General features: G+C 37.1%; 1 protein-coding gene across 5 annotated transcripts in view; it reads right to left on the bottom strand.

Moving 5' to 3' along the window:
• ELMO2 (engulfment and cell motility 2) overlaps positions 1-21,795 on the bottom strand; it is a 1,277,433-nt gene that overhangs the window by 1,254,494 nt on the left and 1,144 nt on the right. The window lies entirely within an intron of this gene.

The following is a 21,795-nucleotide window of genomic DNA, read 5'->3' as shown; positions in this document are numbered from 1 at the left end:
CCTTCTGGCCTTTTATTTTCATTTTGAACACTAGTGCATTGATTGTTAGTGCAGAGAAGTTGACAAGTATGGTGATAATTGAATGTTTGGGCAAGCAAACACAGTTGTCATACTGACTATACTGCATCTTCTGGTTTGGGGAGGGGCCAGTTATTTAACAAAGCATCTGGCAATACAAAGCCGTAATTCAGGTGATCGGCTTCAACAAAATATCACTTTTCAAAAGTTCCAAAAGAAAGGGTTTGATAAGTGGTGAAATCAGGAGCCTTATGTCAGTTAACCGATCACCAGCAATCGTCAGGGTAACTTAACCCTGCGGTCCTTAAAATCACAAAGGGCAAGAATAACAGTGAAGGCAAACAAGCTATTTCAGGAATTAAAGGCAGATGGCAATATCCCACTAGGTTCAAAGACAGGACCGCAGTAGCAAGACTAGTTTCATCCCACATAATGGAAGCTCCAGCTAAGAGGAGAATGAAGAAAGATCAAAAAGGCTTTAGATAGTACACTCAATCTGGACATTTCAGCAGAAAGTTCTAGTATCATACCCACTCCTGTGGAATCAGATACTAAAGCACAATGTAATGATGAAAACAGAAGGGGGTGTGGTAGTTAATCAGACACAAAAAAAGTATTTACAAAAATGTTTAGATTCACTGCCTGATGTCAGCAAGAGCAGGTTATTTGATATGGTCTTGGAGAAAGGGTTTAGATCTACAGCAGTATGTCAGGGAGAAGCATTGTTTATAACAATGCAAACGTCTTCTACTGTGTCAGGTCAATCAAGGCAAGGGGTCACTATACAATCATAAAGTGAGGTACCTATAGAAGGGAACAGTGATAACAGGGTCCCAATAATGACTTCCAACATGGCTGCACATTGAGTAACAGTTTAATTCTGGCTCTCCCAGTGTAAAAACAGAAACTTAGTAAAGAAAACCAGTGGGCCTGGATTTCTGAATAAATTTCAGTCACTAACTAGTAACTGCACTGCCTGGATGTCAAGAACAATGAAATACAGAGGACCTGAAGGAAAATCAGCTACAAAACGTGATGAAAAAACACTGACTGGGAAAAATACTATATAGCAGTTCATCAAAAAGAAGTGCAAGCCCCAGACATCACTTACAGTAGCCTTGAGGAAAGTATAAAGCAACTGCATACAGACCTGACTAAAATAAATGAAACACTGATGGAGTATATCAACTCAAACAATAAAAGTCTGGAAAAGATTAAAGAAGCGTTAAACAGATACTCAGATAAGGTGATAAAACTACAAAACTCAGAGGTCAAAATGAAGAAAAGCCTGACTAAATATGAGACGGCACAAGAAGAGTTGTTTAAAAAAAAATAATAGAATTAGAGGACAGAACATGTAGAGAAAACCTAAGATTTTTCTGCTGTACCTGAGAAGCTGGCAGGAACAGACTGTATTAATTTCATGAAAGCACAAATAAGCAATTGGACTAGTATGCACAAAAGGATTTGTTAATTGAAAGGGCGCACCATGTGTATGCTCCAAACCTGGCTATGAGAAAACAACCTAGTTCTTTAATAGCAAAAATGCAATCTTACCAGCAGAAGCAGTTGATTCTGACAAAATTGTGGCAGACGTACAAAATACTAAAAGTGGGAGACAGCAGAGTATTTGTGGAGAATGACTACTCATTGTATACCAGGCAGAAGAGGAATACATTTATTCCATTATATAGAGAATGTTGAGAAGCAGACATGAGATTCAACCTACTGTACCCAGCTATCTTCAAAATATTTTCCCTGGAGGAACAAAAACATTTTTTGATGAAGTACATGCTAAGGAAGAAATACAAAAGTTTGTCCAACAAAAAGTAAGCTGTGAAACAGAAGGAGATTCTGCTTTTTGTTCTTCTGGCAATAATAAGGACCATAGAAAGACTATGTCAGTGAAACCTTTCCCAGTGTTTCAACGGAAAATGCTTGAGAGAGGAAAAAAAGTACAGGAGTTGAATAGAAGACTCGAGAGTCCACTGGAGATGAAGCAGAGACAGGGTTTGGGAGATGGAGTTGAACAGGAATAGAACAATAAAATCTGGAAATATTGGACCTTCTTGGACTTTGTTAAATTTGTAGGGGACTCTAAAGCATATGCCCTACTTCATGTCATTAATGTTCAGAAAAATATGCATGAGGGGGAAGAAGAGGGAGAGAGTTAACTGTAAGTAAAACATTTTTTTTCTTAACGTATTACTTAAGTGGTGCATGGTTTTCTCTGCATGTTATAAAGTCATTTTTCTCACTTATTTTTAAATGTAATGGGATACTAATGTAAATAGGTTCTTCTGCTTATTCTTGTTGTTTCTTTCTCCCTTCTTATTTCTTCTCCTTGTTCAGTTTTAAGAAATGTAGGCACTGCAATGTAAAAAGGGGTGCTCTGGTTAAACAGTATGACAAAAGAAAAATTTGTGTGCTTTTTCTCACTCTTGCATGGGGAATGACTGGGTTAAGACCATTAGCTTTACATAGTAACAACATTTAACAAAAAACAAGTAAATGAAAAAGAATATTGAATAGTATAAGGTCTTCTTTCTACTAAACAGTCCTGTATCTGGTTCGCATGCCACTAGCAGACAATCTGGCAAAGAAACTGTCTTGGAGAAAATGTTTTCTGAAAGCATTCAAGTGTTTTCCTAGCTGGGAGAGCTACAAAGATAAGGCAAAACCAAACAGCACTTAATAGAATCACAGACTCTACCATGTATTAGCATGGATAATCCTTCTTTCTGTTTAGCTTAAGTCTGTGTGTGTGGTTGTCAGTTTGGAACTTTTGTTCCTATTAAAGGGGTAAAACTTCAATACTTGAATATGTGCATAGTTTTGTGTGTTATTATTAAGTTAGTAGGTTTTAGTGGAGTACTGTGTGTGTGTAAGTGTGTGTGTGTGTGTGTGTGTGTGTGTGTGTGTGTTTTTTTTATTTGAGGGTTTTCAATAAAACAAAAAGTTCTGCAAGATGTGACATAGGCTCAGACGGAGATGACAAGAAACAATTGTATAAAAGATTAACCTGCCAAACAGTGAATGCATGTAACACAAAAGCTGGAACTAGACATTTAAAAAAAGTTATACATAAAAGATGGGAATAATAATCCCTCAAGAATATCATTCTTTCTATAATGTCTTTAAACGTTAATGGTCTCAGAGATAAATACAAAAAAGAAAGAGTAGTGAACTATGTTTAAAAATATAGAGTGCAAATCGCTATGCAACAGGAGACACACTTGGAAAAAACTGAGCATGTGAATTTGATAAAGAAAGATTTTCAGGATGGCTATTCAGCAGAATATCTAGGGAAAGTAAGACAGAAGTACTTAATATAATTGCAAGAGGAGCTCCAATAGTAATATAAGAGGAAAAAAGACAATAAAGGTAGATTTGTAATACTAAGGGGCTACTGGCAAGGAAGGGGGAAGATTACATTGGTATGTATTTATATTCTACCAAAACCTGCTACAAAAGGGCTAAGAAAAATTCTGAGAGAAATAATCAGCTTTCGGCAAGGAATATTATTTATAGATGGAGAATGGTATTTGATTTGCAAAAGTGAAGATGTGTCTGGGAGGCCCAGAAAGGGAAATATAACGAAGGAGGGTAGATTTTTAAAGAAATAAAATATTTGGCATGGAAGATGTGAAGTCAGTACTAGGAATTCAGAGCGAATATACATATTATTCCCCAAAATACAAAAACTGGGCTAGGCCGGACAGAATTTACATTTCACAGGGACAAGTGCACTTAACTGAAGGTCTCAATATGCACCCAATAACTATTTCAGATCATGTGCCAATAATAACTAAAATAAAAACACAGGATAATGGAATAATAATGAGAGTGGTGCTTTCCCACCTATCTGTTGAAAAGAAAGGAATTTAAAGAACAGGTAGTGGAAATTATTCAGGAGCTAGTAGAGAAGACAGAAACTTCTTCTGAAATTATAGTTAGGGAGTGGGATAAAATTAAAGTGGAATTTAAAAATAGAGTGGAAATAAAAGAATGGAAGCGATGGTTAAGAAGTAACAAGAATTATTTAGACAGACTGACAAATACTAAAGTATTGTAAAATAAGGGGAATCTTAGAGAACAAGAAGATTAGCAACTACAGAATGCTAAACTGAAAATAAGGGATTACCTCGATAATATGCATGATTATAGAAAGATTGCTGTAAGCAACTGTTTTTTAATAATAACTCTAGAGCACAAAAACTTTTAGTACAACGACTCAGACAACAGAAAGTAGAAAGGGCTGTCACCAAGCTTAGGAAGCCTATATCAAGGAAGATAACAAGGGATCTTGCAGACATATTAGAAATATTTTTGAAATTCTATGAAAGTCTGTATAATGCAGAGAAATATGGAAATCAAGAAAAAGGTACAAATGGAATTAAATATGACAAGGCTACAGGGTGAAGAGGCACAATTACTAAAAGTTAGGATAGGAGGAAATGAGATAAAAATGGTGATGTATAACCAGGCTACAAGAAAGTCCCCGGGAACAGATGGTATTCCTGTGGAAGTTTAGAAGATAGGAGGGAAAACATTTATAAAGATCTGGAAGGTTTTGGTTAACAGTATTTTAAGAGGAGGAGGAGAAGTACCAACTTCCTGAAATAAATCACTGGTAATTGTCATACCTAAAAAAGGTAACGATCCATCAGTTCCATCTTCATACAGGTCCATTTCAATATTAAATCATGATTATAAAGTGTTTATGTCTATAATGACTGAAAAATGGCAAAAGTGATGCCAAAATTGATAGATATGGATTGATGTGGTTTTGTGGAGGGGAGGCAAACATTTGACAACATAAATAGAACAGTGATGATCCAGAGGGAAGCAGAATGTAAGAAAATACCACTGATGCTGGTGGATCCTGATGCAGAGAAGGCATTTGACAGAGTAAGCTGAGATTTTATCAGCAGTGCAATGGAAGCATTTGCATTCCCTGATAAAATTACAAGGTTGATTAGGAGGACATATGAAGAATCAGAAGTGAAAATGAAAGTGGGTGGGGTCCTCTCTGATACACTATGCTTGACCAAAGGAACCAGGCAGGGCTGTCCTCTCTTCCCTTTGTTATCTGCATTATATTTAGAACCACTGGCAAAGAAAATAAGGGACTCAGAAATTCAAGGATATGATTGGTATGGTAGTCAAGAAAAGCTGGCTCTATTCGAAGATAACATTATTTTATACCTGACAAAACCAGAAAGGGACATTACAGTTCCATGGAACACATTGACACACTTTCAAACCTTTTTGGGGTACAAAATTAATGAAGTTAAAACGAAAGCAATAGAGGTAAATTATGCACCCACATACAAATTGGTTCAACAATGTCCATACTTATGGGAACATGATAAAATGAAGTATTTAGGTGTATGGATTAAAAATTATACCAGTGTGGCAGTTAGGGATATGTAGGAAGAGACTAAACAAAACCTGAGAAAATGGAAGCTCCGTTATATGAATATCAATAGTAAGATACAAGCAGTTAAAATGTTTTTAGTCCCTTTACTCATACATAGGTCAGGCATATTTTTTATCAACCAGAGGAGAAGTTGTGGACAGCAATTAATAAAGAGTTGAAAGATTTTATCTGGGAGGGGAAGACAGCAAGAGTCAAGTGGGATAAGCTTATTCTTCCAATAGAACAGGGCAGATTAGGATTACCTGAGTTGAAAGGGTATTTCACAACAACACAGTTAAGGCTCCTATACAGCACAAGCAGAAAACTATAATTCAAAGTGGAAAGAGATGATGGTGAAACAGGGGGGAAGTTCCAGTAACAGGGAGAGACTGGGATTTTGGATGCAGACCTTAACAGCGAACACCAGTAATCACACAGAATATTATATTCATAAAACAGAAGAAGGTCTTTTAAAAACTAAGCCAACATGAGAATGAAGAAAGGAGATTCTGCCAATAGGGATGACTGCAATTAGGGATACAGACAATAGGCAACAGGGGGCAAGAATATATTGGGGAAAACTGGCAAAGGAACCAAGGAATTTGGAGCAAATAAATTGAATAGGAAAGGTATTAGAATGGAAAGATGCCAAGAACTTATTCAGACTGCAGGCTACAGATTGCCTTCCATATCAATAATTGACAGAGTGTAGGCAAAAAGAAAGAAACAGGGGGGGTCCTAAATGAAAGACCAGCACTGGTAGAGTTTTCAGTAGAATCTAAATTAGAAATTTCTACTAAGAAAGAAATAATTAGTACAGCATATAAAATATTGCATGTTAACTATAGGAATCAATCAAAGGAAGAGTTTAGAAAGGATTGGGAAGAGAAATTCATAGGTTCATAAGATGATACTAGGCTATTGACCCAGAGGCCATTATAAGCCTAGCCGAGATTTTCACTCATGTTCCCTCAAAATCAACACCTGTTGGATAAACAAGTCAAAAAGAAACAATGGAGGATACATGAATGTCTCCCAAATATGCAACAAAGTCTAGAAGATTTAGGATCTTTGCTTGGAAGTGTTTACATAGGTATTTTTATACACCAAGTAGACTCCAAAGAAATTTTCCTCAGGCAAATAGCAAATGTTAGAGGTGTGGTGGAGAAGAAAGAGGTAACTAGGAACATATTTTCTGGAAGTGTAATGAGTTGGCAGATTTTAAAGATTTCCTGCAGACTTTTTTGTCGGGGATAATGGGTGAGCAAATTGGTGTAACTTAGGATATTTTTTTTGAGCTATGATACAGAATCGAAATTGCCTAAACATAGTAAGGCCTTGTTGAGTCTAATTATGATGGCTGACAAAAAAGCAATTACTAGAAAATGGAAATCAAAGTCTAAACCAACTTCACTAGAAGTAGTGAAGATAGTAACAGAGATAAAACAACTGGAATTGGGATCTTTAAGAAAAGGGTAGGAGCTAATTACATAAGAAAAAAATGGGAATTGTGGGATTAATACATGCAAAGACGCAACAAGGTTTAAAAGAAGGCAGGATCTGAATGAGGTATGTAATGCTTGACTGACAAGGACTGCATATATTATAAGTGATGTGTGATGTTTGCAGCTGCAGTTGTGTCAGCATGGTTTGTAATGTATAATGTTTGCAACTGAAATTGTGTCGGTATGGTTTATTTTCATTTATATAAATGTAAGACTGTCTATCATATGTGTACGTGATAATTTAATAAAGATGTTTCTTGCTTTAAAAAAAATGGCAGGGAGCTCGTAAATCAGCAGCAATAGAACTCACATGTCAATTTTTAAACACTACCAGTAGCAAGAGTTTCTAAACAACTGGAGTTTTTTATGATTAATCACCCCAATTTCAACGATATCGACCGAGACTTCTATATGTCAGATGGGGTCCATTTAAATGATAAGAGCTGAGATTTACTGAATTTACAATTTGCAATTCACATGCAGAAAATGATATAATAGCTCCTTAGCCTCTTAAAAAAATGACAATTTCAAAGTTCAGAAAAGAGAGGAAACAGCATGGGGGCATGCTGGTGGGTGAGGGCCATTGCAGCCATTCTCTCCCCCCTTTTATCCCCTCTTTCACCCCCCCATTCTTTTCTGAATCTCAGATACTGGTTATACTAAATTAAAGGTGGAGAATATGGATAGGCTAAGTCAGAAGTCATATTGTAGCCAAGGAGGCACTCAGTATAGCCCCGGTTGTTGGGAAGAGCTGGCTGGCACATGACAGGATTCACAAACCGGAACTAACTGAAATCTGTGGATATTGGTATAAAAGTTTTACTGTTTAATGTTTGTTATTTGAACAGTAAAGGATTTACAAGTAGTCCGGGAAAGGGGGGGTAAGCCAACTGGCACTAATTGAACTCTGTGAATGCTAGTATAACAGTTTTTCAGTTTGATGTTTGTTATTTGAATAGTAAATGATTTACAAACAAATGATTGTTTAATTGATGTATTGCTTTCTCAAATAAATGGTTGCAATGGCAATATGGAGTGTCTTGTCTAAGGGAGATGGAAGGTCCAGCAATGACAACTGAGTGTTTGGCCAAGCAAATACAGTTACCATAGCAACCAGACCGCATCATCTGGTTTGGGGAGGTGTCATTTATTTAACAAAGCATCTGGCAATGCAAAGCCATCATTCAAGTGGTTGGCTTCAGGAATTATCCCCCCCCTCCCTCCTACAGATATAACAACAGTAAGCCTGGCAAGTCAGCAACGGCAAGGGCCAATGCAGCCACTCCTCCCCCCTTTCATCCCCCCCTTTTCTTTTCCAAATCTCAGATACAGGTTATGCTACATTAAAGGTGGAGAGTGCAGGCAGACTAAGTCTGAAGTTAGAATGTAGCTGAATCCCTGAGTATGCCCCTGGATGTTGGGAGAAGCTGGCCAGAACAAGTGGGGGGTACGCCAACTGGAACCAACTGAAATCTGTGAATGTTGGTATAAATGTTTTTCAGTTTGCAGTTTATTTGAATAGTAAAAGATTTACAAGCAAATGACAGCTTAATTTACATATTGCTTTCTGAAATAAACAGTCACAATGGCAATATGGAGTGGTCTGGTGTTTATTTGGGAGCTGGGAGGTCCAACAATGACAACTATGAGTTCGAGGAATACCCCCCTCCTAAACAGAAGTAGAGCTTTGCTGCTTATGTAACTGACCATATTTGTACACAGCAGCACTGTAAGAATTAAGCTGGGTTTCTGTTTCCAGGGTGTCAAATTTCATATTCACTAAATAATTTCTTTTTTACAGAAGTGACACGACTTCTGCTAAGAGACAACGTTTTTAAGGAATAGTTGTGCTCTACTTGTATTTCAGCTCTTGACACATATAAATATTAATATCTGGCTATCTGGCTACTGATCTATATTAATGCAGAGGGAGTAGTGTTTTTGTTACATCAGATTAATTTGTGTTGCATGGAACAGACTGTATTAATTAGTGCAGCATACATACCTCTCAGATGTCCAGATTTTTACCTCATATTTTTGGTCTGTGGTTTTCTAGCAAATCATTGAGGACTGAAGTCAGTACATAATGACAGAGAACTGAGTTTTAGACTTCATATACTTCAGAAAATGCATGCTAACGAAAAACTTGTTATTCTAGTAACTTTCAAAATTTGTAAGAGCAATATTTAAAATCTGTCCTTATCTTTGGGCCTTTGTCCCCACATTATTTTTGGCTTTGCCCAGATTTCTAGTACTAGGAGGTTGAAAAATATGGCAGATGTTTAGCTTAGATATGTTTTTACTGTCTGTTTTTAGTCACTGTGTATGTGATCCCTAAATGCATGCACAGTCATCATTTGAGAGGGGAACTGAGAGGGGATTTGTGGGAAACACAGTTTTACATTAAAGGCAAAAAAAGCTTCAGAAACTTTCATAGACAAAGAAACAAACAGTGGGGCTACAGCAAATATCAAAAGGGAACAAAGCAGAGATAACACCCAGAAGATTGGCAAAAATGAACAATGAATATACAGGAGCACTTGTTGAAGCCATATTTTTCTACCTTAATGTTTGGGGCTTCTAAGAAATCAGAAAAGCTCTGGAACAAAACTGATCTGCACTTTCTTGGCAGGACAGACTACCAAACTAATGGACCTGTGCCCTGCAGGACCCAAGGCAACACTGGTTCTTAGGTCCACATCATTAGAAAGGATGGATGCTCAGTTTATTTAGACCTTCTTGGATGCACTGCTAGGAAGGCTCGTTGTTCATTTAGATATTCTGGTCTATGACCGTGCCATTTTTTGATATCTTCATCTTGCTTTATTTAGGGGAATATGATGTAATACCCAATTCCATTAGTCTCATATATAAATATATCTTATACTGCAAATTACAAATAAGTTCAGTGAACTGTTTATCCTCTGATACCCGCTTTATCCATTTCAGGGTCACAGGGGACTACAGCCTATTTTTGGCACTCACAGGGTGACACAAAGCAGAAAAAAATAATGCTGGACAGGACAGAAGTCCATCTGAGGATCCCTACACATGCTTGCATGCATACATGAGTGCATGTGAGCATACACACAAACACACACACGCACAAAACATAAGCATGCACATACATTTCCAGTTCACATACAACATGTCTTTTGAATGTCAGAATAAACCTTAGTAAAACTGAGCATTTGGTGAGAACCAAAACGTGCACAAAGAGTACATGCAGACATCACATTATAAAATAAACCATACTGCAACTAACAAAAGCAGAAAAAAACTTTATTACTAGCAATCTGAAATGAAAAGTATAGTTAAAAATGGCGAATGATTTCAAAACTATTATATACTGTATTTTATGACTTATTCCTTATTTACTCTTTCAAATTCTGAATGAACATTTTTACAAGTGTATATAACCATCTAGAAAAATAAACACTGCTCATTTTTAGCTGTGCATTGGTTGCAAGAAACTGGAAAGTTATGGTACCTCGCATCCCTCACCTTTTCCTTAAAGAGCTTAGATTTGCATAAAGTTCCATAGCTAGAGTTTTCTCTAACCTTCACAAAATCGATACTTGTTATGATTTACACTATTTGATCTGTAAAATCTACCTTCTATGTTAACATTATTCTGCCCATCTGAGGCATTTCACATTATTTGTAAATACTGCTAGTACCTTTCATCAGCAGTGCAACAGTTACAATTGCAATCATCCACAACAAGTCCTGCTGTTAACCCCCTAAAAAGTTCAAACTCAAACCTCTGCAGCTGGGCAACATGGCACACATTCATGCATCCTGCTTAAGACCACTAAATGCCACACCTCTCTGCCATCCACATTTCAATGATCTCACTTACCCAAGTCCACAGTTCTGTTATTCCCCAGATCTCAGCACCTTTCCTCTTGAGTGTTCAGTTTCTAACTTGGCTAAAATGCTCCACATGCATTAAGGCCATGTGCACATACAAGGACAGAGCTAGGCATAAAATAAATAAATAAATAAAAATAAAAAGGGACACAGCCAAGCAAAATAAATAAATAAAATAAAGGAAAGAGCCAGGAAAAATCCAGTTATGTTATCGTAACCCCCCTACACACACAGACAGACAGACACACACACACACACACACACACACACACACACACACACACACACACACACACACACACACACACACACATATATGTATATAAACATATTTGACAGTCTCTTGGCAGGACACCTGATCAGGTCCATAATACACTTATTCTATATTAAATATATTTCTACACGCAAATATAAACATATAAATGCATATAGAACATTGGTGGAGTCTGGAGTGGTATACATGACATAACTTCTATTGTATTAGAATTAGTTTCTTGATGAATGGTGAATTTTAGCTATTTCAGGTATTACACAAAACAGACACTTTTCTTTTTGTTAGTGTTTTATTTTTAGCAAGAATAAATATTTCCCAATAATTATAAAGATAGGGGGCAACTATGTTGCTTAAAGTGTTCTGTTGCAGTTTTGATAGCACCACAGCATGTGGCAGAAAGTTTACTGCAGTAGGCTTTGTCACAAAAGGCTGATGTTTTCTTGTAAAAAATCATTTGTTATTTTGTATTTAAATAATCAAGGCTTTAAAGCACATTTGATTATTTTGAACTCTGTGACATCAAGATAGGGTCAGCATCTTACATGTCTGTTAAAGTCTATGAATGCATACACACTATCTCTGTAGGGCAGTGCAGGGTAAATCCATAGACTTTAATGAAAGTATAACATGCTATCTCTATCTTGCATTACTGAGGCTGAAAAGGCCTTTAATGCCTCAGTTATTGAAACATTCATTTATGAAGGATTAAAGTGTTTCTTGGCAAAACCGGCAGAAGTAAAACTCTTACTGCTAAATTTTAGATGTGTTATTGTGCACTTAGTGACTGCCTGTCAGATAGGGCTTTGTGCAGTCTGTGTGGGTCTTATGAATGATCATGCACTTATGTGGTTTACTACTCTAGTTATTAAGTGATTTTTACTATATTTATTAAGGTAACAGGAAAGTTATTATTTTAGTAGTGCATTATAGTAACGGTTAAGTTCGGTTTGGTTAGCTTTAAAAATTAGTTATGTTTTTAGTTAATTTGGTAAAAACGGTTATTTAGAGAGGATCAATTTTCCATTAATACTATCCCGACTGGTTGCTTTCAGTTATACTTTAATGTATTATCTTATGACTGCAGATAACTTTTAAAAAAAATGATGAAATATTTGTCTTCATTTAAGGAGGATGCAGTCACTTTGACAGTCACTGTTATCATGTTTTTGTAAATGTAATTTTTTAGATTAAATAGGGATGGAATAGGTGTAATGAGAAGTAATATAGAGTTGTTTGATTCTGCATTTTATGTGAATAATTACTACTTTAAGATAATTGCACACCATAGCCACTGCACTGGATATAGTACCAGTGTAGTCAATGACTCTACTGTTTGATATTATTGGCTAACCAGACAGGTGTACATTATGACAATAGGATTCCAGAATATGCGGTGTGACTGGTTAGGGAATTTATAATAAGCACATAATGTGGATAAAAGTGTTGATGGAATGCAAAAGATGTACATAAATAAAAATATGTGCACCCTGAAAAGCTATGCATGCAATATTATATCCTTACACAATGGTATGTCATTAGGAGATTTATTTATTTATTGATTACTCTGACTACACCCACAGAATGATAAAAATCGTTACAATAACAGGCACAACACTTGTTATTTGTTTATAAATGTAGCCAGGGGAGGAACAGACCTGCCCAATCAACGTTAATGAATAAGATTCTTTTGAAATGTAAACCTCTGGAGTTAACAATATGCACAGTTTGCCTGAGTACAGTAATGGCAAGCAGGATATGTAAAGAAGTTACTTCCACAATGCAAATGGTTGTGCCTTTAATTACTCGCTAATCACGTTTCACTGTGAAACATCACTGCAAAAATTCTGATGTTTTAAAATGTTAATATCCGGGTAACAAACGAACAGTACGCTTTTCATTAAATTGTAGTTTTCTGTCAAATCAGTGGCAAATCACTAAATATTTAACTTAGAAAATAATGACAGACAGTTGAGTTTTAGACTTCATACACTTCAGAAAATTCATGCTAATGCAAAACATGCTATTCTATCAACTTTCTAAGTTTGTAAGACCAGTATTTAAAAATTGTCCCTATTTTTGGGCCTTTGTCCCACTTTTATTTATGGCTTTGCCCAGATTTCTTGCTCTAAGAGGTTGAGAGGTAAGCAGAGCTGCAGTCTAAATTCTATCATTGCCTGCTACATAAAACCAGGTATATAAAATTAGTTGAGGTAAGATTTATATCCTGATGGCTAAAGTGCTAAAAAACATTATTAAAGTGAAGGTCATATACCGTTTATAAGCCTCATGTAGCAGTATCTTACAACAATACCATACCACTAAAAATCTGTCAAATCTCGACATGAAAAATAAATTATTGTTCCTGGAGTATATAGTGCTTCCATTCAAGCTGGTGTAGAAAAGGCACAGTATTGTGCAAAATAAATGACAAATACTCCTGAAATAAATAATAAAGCATTAATCCAATGGCCAAGCACCAGTTGACATGACACCAGGTCCTACATCAGTGGGAAAAGCCACAGAATGAGACAGAATCTGCTTACACCACGGGCTACGAGAGGCTCCTGCATGGAGCAAGTCACATGACCTGCGCTAGTAAGCTGCAGGACTTAGCACTATGAGCACATATACACACAAACACTGCCAGCACTCCAAGGTTTCACTTCTTAGTCTGAGACTGTAAATGTGTTAGTATGATTTAGAATGAACTTTCTCTAAACCACTACTGCCTGTGATTCATAACTGTCCAGTGTCATCTGGTAATGATTTTTTGTTTTACTTGTGGGTTTTTTTTCAGCAGAGGAGAATGCTGTGCCTGCCCTCATTACTGATTTCTGTGACTCAACATCATTTTTTATATAGTGCTAGTCAGCTGGGTTTCCCATTCTAGGGTTCTGGACATAACTGGCTGGGTTCCTTAGGGATTAAATATATTTGCTGGCTGCCATCAATAACCAAGTCAATTTCATTCATTTTCTAATTGCTTGCTTAATCCAATTCATAGGCACAAAGCAATGAAAGTAATTTCAGGTGGGATGTCAGTCCATTGCGGGATGCACACACGTGCACACACACACACACACACACACACACACACACACACACACACACACACACGCACACACGCACACACGCACACACCTACACACACACGCACACACACACACACACACACACACACAAAACACACTCACTCAATCACTCTAGTTGTGCACACCAGTCTTGAGGAGGTCCACTTTACTTTCAGCACATCCCCTTGGGATGGGGGGATGGGGGTGAAAACTGGAGCACCTGGTGAAAACCCACACAGTCACAGAAAGGCTAAATAATCTCCTCATAGAAGCCACCACAGCCAAGAATAAAACTGGAGAACCAACTGCTGAGAGGCAACAATGCCAATTCCTGCATCTTCATGATACCCCAGGTTGATTCCAGTATTTCATATTTCAATAGATCTTTGATCTACTGTTTAGCTTACCACATTTCATACCTTTGATTTAAATACATTGTACATGAAATTACTTTTCCAGAGAGTGTCGAAAACAATTCCACAACTTGCTACAATATGACAAATGAGGTCATTTGCTAACCACCCTATGTCTAACATTACATTAATACATTATACAAGAGGCTGATATTTCTATAATATAAGAACCAGTACAAAACTGTACCTCATGCACATGATGTATCAGCACAGTTTTGCTTTCCTTTCAGAAGGTACCTGGTGCACATCACACGGGGTGGTTACTACAATTCAGGGGAGCCCTCTGTTCAATCTGGAAGATAGTATATAATTCAAAAATCCTGCCTACATAACTGCACATGTGCCATGACAAAGCATCTAGCTTTCAGCTTGACTCCTCCACAATGCTCCATGGAGATGGATTCCACTGATCTGTACCACCTAACTTATGCCTACCCTCACTCTACCTATGCCTCAGTAATAAATCACTAAAATTACTCTAATTCCTAAGCTTAGCAAATCTCCTGCTAACTAATCTGTCTGTAGCCATGGACTACGTTGGTCCTTTTGTCAATGGAGAGAAGAACAAACAAAAAGTTGAAAATGATTTTATCTTACCATGATTTTCTCCTTAAGATATATTAAATGAAAGTGTTTAATTTGTCTTACATATTTCTCTTTTCACACAATGTCTCTGTATATACATTATCTGTTCCACCACAATGTGTTAACATCTGATTTGCCTGCCTTTGTGTCATTAGTAGGGGTATATGGCAGCTGACTGAATCTGTCTGTGCAACTGCCACTTCACTCACAAGAAAATGCTTAAAAAAATCAATCACACAGCAATCCAAAAATAATCATTTTCTGTGTATGGCAAAATTCCCACCCAGAATACAGCCCACCCCACCCCACCCCTTAATTTATTTTTCTCCTCCAATGTTCCTGCAACTTGAGTGAAAGGAATTTTTTCCTTTTGCTCTGGCCACCCCAATGAAAGTGTTTTTCAGTCAAGTGCCCAAAATGAATCTTCAGAGGCCTAGTTATTAATGTATTGTGACTACCATTTAATAATATTATTGCATTTTATTCTAGAACACTTTATTCTGTAGCTCTGCGTTTTGTACAACTTAATAATTTTTTCCTTTGAGCTTTTCACCATAGGCCTCCAGTAATACAGGTTGTGCCTAGCTGGACTTTCCCAGTCATTAAAACAAAATAACCCATTCCATCTGATAGTTCACAGTGACTCAATCAGTTAACAGTCCATGTCTGCCTCATGCAATACTGCTGGCATAGTCTGATGACAAGCAGGCCCCTAATGCGATATGTTTAATTTCCGCTCTTTATATTTCATAAACTACCAGTTCAAATGGAATTCCAGTTATTACCTTTCATAACACTCATTTAACAGACCCTACAATTAACTGAATCTTCCTCATCATAGCCATCTGTATAACTGTCACATTCCACTGTCACAGACTTTCTAATATATCCAGTATGTAGGTTCAGCACAGGTCACAACTCCTAGGCTCCTACTGTTATTTGATACCTTTGCTTTCATTCTACGTGTCTTAACATGTATCCTGCCTGAACCCCCCCCACACACACACACATACACACAAACATGTGTACGCGCGCACCTGTCCTAATGAATGCCTATATAAACTCCATATTTTATCACGTATCAGTCCGATCTTAAATATTCAACTCTATATCTACCTGAGACATTGCAAATATGTTTTGCCTGTTGATCTAATGTGGCTGCAGTTCTTAACATCTGCCCTATAAGCTTTAGTTACACATATTTCTGTGTTTATGCCAAACAGTGCATGTCATGTCTATACCCAGACTTCCTCATCTGTCATATAAAATCATCTCTTGGACATCAATCCCATATGAGGTACTTGGTCTACCTGAATCAGACCTTTCACCCTGTCTTTGGGCCTTCCACATTATCTTTGCTTGGACTCATATAAACAGTCTTCTCAGCATATACCTCCATGCATCACTACTGAACAAGGCCTTCCTTAATGTTACCTCCTAGTTTCTATCTGCATTGCCACTACATTCCATGTATCTTACCTGACAGCCTCTGCATTCAACAGGTACAAACAGTTTCATATCAGATCTACCTCAATCTACAGAAAGACTGTCCCTTGAGCTAACAAAGTCTGTATCCATCTCAGATTAGACTACAGAATTTCCAGCCATCTAAGGGCAATTGCCCAGTCTGCTCTAGAACTGTCTTCAGCAACAATGCACACACATCTGTCTTGCATATCACCATTTCAAATGGCACTCCATCCTCTCTCCATAACTCTCAGCTACCACCGGTATATCACAAAGCTTTATCCTTGGTCCCCTCCTCTTTAATATGCTCACAAACCCTTTCACACATCTGTACAACTAGCCTCCATAACACAATATGCAGATAACTCCACACTCATGTGCACATCTGACAACCTGGCACATCTCCAAAAACTTATTCAGGAAGTGTTTACAACATGGATTTCTAACTTGTAACCCCCCCCCCCAAAAAAAATTCAGCTACTTCTTTTTTTCCCAAAATCCCTGTCTTATGAAAAATCAAAATGTAAAATCCTCTCTATTAGTAATACAATCATTGAAGTCACTTCTCATAGTAAATTATTAGGGATTATAGTGGATGATACTCTTAAATTTGACCTGCTTATACAAAATTGCATAAAAATTACCAAAAACTAGGGATGCTTTACAGAGACAAAAACCTTCACCATCGCAACTAAATCTACAATTGCAACTACTTACCTTTTCCTCTCGTTACTTTATACATTCCATCCTTAACTAACCTCCTGGCATCACAAAAATCAAAACGTGAAAATGCTACTATAAAGTGGCTACGTTTGCAGCAAATACCCCTTTCAAAACCTGTCACTGTACAGTGCTAAAAGGACTAAATTGGTTAGAACTACCCCATCAACCAATATATATACATAGCTTCTTCTGCTTGTCCAGCCCTAAATACTATTCTGTACAACTATGTTCCCAATCAGTCATTACGATCCAGTGAACAAAATCTACTCACTGTCTACAAACTTATTAAATCTGCTGAGCATGGTCTGTGCTCAGGCCTGGAACTCCCTACTTGTAGCCATCACATCAATAGCCTCCCTTCAGTCCTGTAAAACCATTTGGAAAGACTTTGTAGCCAAAATCTGGCTCTGTTCTTGCTCAACACCAGGATAAACTATATCCTTAAATATGAACAAATATCTATTCATACCTTACACCTCCTTACTCTTCCCTTCTTCACTCACTTCCTTACTTCAATCAATTTCTCTCCCCTGACTCTGTTTATAAATAAGCCATCATACTGTTTCTTTCCCTCACTTTGTATTGCAATTCCTGTTTGTATTATATTAACTTACCTTTAATTCCTCTATAAACTGGCTGAAATTTTCTGAATATTAAATTATTGTCATATAAATTGTATGTATACTTAACCAATGTAGTCACATTATTTCTAATTTGGTATAATTATTTAAATGAGAGATGATTTTGTATTATTTTTAGATTATTAAAGTTTTTATAATACTTTGGAGCATTTCCCCCAGGCCTACACTAAAAATGGGCACCTTCGGACTTTCCCAGTAATCAAATGTCAATAATTAAATAAATAAAATGAGAGCCCAGCATCTGTTCTCAGAATTCTCTCCATCCATACATCCATCTATATTCAATACCAGCTTCATCCAATTTGGGTTTATGGGCATCTGGAGCTCGTCATAGCGTGCAACTACCATACGATAGGAAACAAATCTCAACAGGATGTTGTTCCATTACACAATACAGAAAACAAAGACACACACACACACACACACACACCCACACACATCTGGAGAAAACTTATTTCAAACTAATACTATCAAGCTTGAGATAACTATGTAATGTTTGTGTATGCATATATATATGATATGCATATATATATATATATATATATATATATATATATATATATATACACACACACACACACACACACATATATATATGGATTCACTTCAGAATGTCGAATTTCATATGGTCGAGACCATATAATCGAAGATTTACAATCTCAAAACGCTGAAATGAATCCACAAAAAGTACAAAACCAAGTTTCTCAACGTTTTTGCAGGGGGGCCTGCATCCCCCACTACTTAAATATACCAACTCCAAGATCGCACTACAGCGAGGAAAAGGGAACTCTCCCATTCCACGCTGTATGCAGATCTCCATTCAGAATTTCGAGATTTCAAAACTTTGATCATATGGTCTCGACCATATGAAATTTGAAGTTTTGGAAATTCGACATTTTGAAGCAAGCCCCTAGATATATATATATATATATATATATATATATATATATATATACACACACACACACACACATATATATATATATATATATACACATACATACACAGATAGACATATACGTATATCACTCCTTTAGCAGATATTTCATATTTATCCTATATCTGAGTTACAGATACACACAGATGTGCATGCACACACACACACACACACACACACACACACACACACACACACACACACACACACACACACACACACACACAGAGCTTTCCAATATTAGGCCTCTATATCTCCCCTTGGTAATTCCTTATCCCATATATTTTCTGGCTGAATTCTTTTACATTGGCATAACATCTACATTTTTCCTTCATTTCTCTCAACGTTCATTTTACCACAACATCCTTTACCTGCCCCTTGAATGCATTTTACATTTATATATTTTTGATCTGAACTCTCCACGTTTTTACAATAATTTACACTAGGCATTTTTCATATCTCATCTTATTACCTACAAATTTCCCAAGAAAATTGTACATATTATCACCACCTCAGATTCAGTATATCTGTTAGATTAATTTTACTTCCAAACTACCATGTGTGTCATTAGTCCATATAATATCTGCAGGTACTCACAGAAATTGCCCACATAAACAATATTTCAATCCATTCAAAATCATTGATTTCAACAGAGACTAAACCACCTACTGAACAGAAAATTCATATATTTTTACCTTCTCATTGCATATCCACCTCTTTTATGATATCCAGATGAAAGTTATGTTTTTGTCCCATCAATTCATGTTGCATATGAACTCCAGAACTTCCTGTAAAACATTGGGTTTCTCTGTTCCACTTCTGGTTTTACTTATCTGGATGATCTCTGCTCCTTAACAGCATCGCATGCCTGCACAACACCCTGTACCCCTGTAGCACTTTACTTTTCTGTACTTGTCCTTCCTCCTTATCTCAGGTGCTAGTGTCCACTCTGTCAGATATCCCCACGGCAATCAAAACCAGCAAATCCCAAATCTATAAACATTGAAATATTCCACAACCATCACAACACCAACAACAGAAAAATCCACTGAATCACTCACTCAACCTACTGTATTCATTTAGTGCTAATAACCTCCTCCGTGACTGTGATCTTCCCCCCATCCAATGTCTACCACCTCTGTTAACTAGCAGTGTCAGGTGTGCAACAGGTAGCATACTTGCCTTTGGTGCAGAAGATTGTTGGTTCTATTCTCACACCAGGTAAATTGAAAGCAGATACTACAGTGCAGCTTGAGGGGTTTGCTGCACTCCTGAGTGTGTCATCCTTCAAATAAGATGTTAAAATGAGGCCTCAACTGCTTCAGCTGGTGGCAGCTCAGGTGGATGTTAAAATTCCCACAACACCTATTGAAAAGAGTAGAGGAAGTTCTCTGATACTTTGCTAAAGTCCCCCTAGTAATATAGGTAAAACGTTTGGTCTTCCCTGAAAAGAGGCCACTAACCTGGTCAACAAAGGGATAAATAAAGTACTATTTCTTTCTTTCACTCCGTCCAACCTTTTAGAGTCCATCAGCATTTCTGATGCCTATGGCATCATTTGATGTACTGCTCTACAGGATACAAATAACCTTTCTAAAATATTAACCCACCTCCCAGCACTGATTCAATATCTACTACACAGCATTCTGTTTCTCATTTACTGTATACAACAAACCATCACTTGCAGTGTGCTTTGTTATTTTTTTTATAAAGTTACCGAAATGTGCCTGACTCTCTCTCCTTTGCTCATACCTCACAGACACACACACACACACACACACACACACACACACAGTGCATCGTAGTTCACTGCACTAAACTGATCTGTGTCAGCTTTAACTCACTCACACTGAATATTTTTCCCAGTATCTAATTATTCCAAGTATATACTGCGCTATGGCTAATTTATTCTCATATTTCTTAATTGAGTGACCCCTGCAAATGCCTACATCAGTGCCCCAGAATGGAGCCTTTTGTATTTATTGCCTCAGCTCACCTACCAGTCCTTGCCTTGGCACTCAGTGCACAGCCTTCTTGACATAATTTATCCAAGCATGTAGAATCGTTGCCATTCATAACATTTTCTACACTGCTACACATGAGGATATTTGCATTTTTGCTGAAGGTGCTACCGCTCTCTTCAGATCCTACACCTGTAATATTCTGGATCCCGACATCTCGCTCACTCACTCTAAATATTTCCCCGTGAATTGGATAATAAACTAGCTGTAGCTACCCAACTTATCATTTTTTTTTAATTCTACTCTTCTACTCTTTATTATAATTTGAACTGTGTATTTATAATTTGAGTACTGGCTTACAATACACTACTTCAAGTAGGTATCTAGTCACCTGTCACCTTTCTGGGAAATCTGTGAATAATACTTCTTCTTGACTCTCTTGGATTGTCTAGCTGTGTAAACTGCCTGTATGTTTTTGACGGATGGCACACACATGGACTATAATGATACTGCATGTCTCCTCTTTGCCTTATTTCTAAGTATAATTTTTTCTTGTCCCACTCAGGCTGCTTCAGTCCCATTGTCTCAAGACGGTTTTCCCTCTGCATCTATCCAATCCAAGATCTTGTTCAATCTGCTCAAAATACATCTCCAGCACCCTTGACCCTTTCATCATATACTACATATGTTTACATCAGTCATGATCCAAACTTAATATAACCTACATTTATCACACATTTATGTTCCTTGCATGTGTCCACTCTGCAGAAATCCCCCAAGAGAACAGCAAGCATTTGCTATCTTATTTTATTCTGTTGGAGGCATTCTCAATACTTACATTAGTGATGACCCCAGCCTAAGATACCCTATATTTATCACACTTTTCTGTGTTCCTTGCATTGCAT

The sequence above is a fragment of the Protopterus annectens genome, chromosome 12.part0, assembly GCF_019279795.1.
Source record: "Protopterus annectens isolate FY-2018-M chromosome 12.part0, PAN1.0, whole genome shotgun sequence".
Lineage (NCBI taxonomy): Eukaryota > Metazoa > Chordata > Ceratodontiformes > Protopteridae > Protopterus > Protopterus annectens.
Note: the sequence above shows the minus strand (reverse complement) of the source record. Positions and strands in the feature narration are given on the sequence as shown.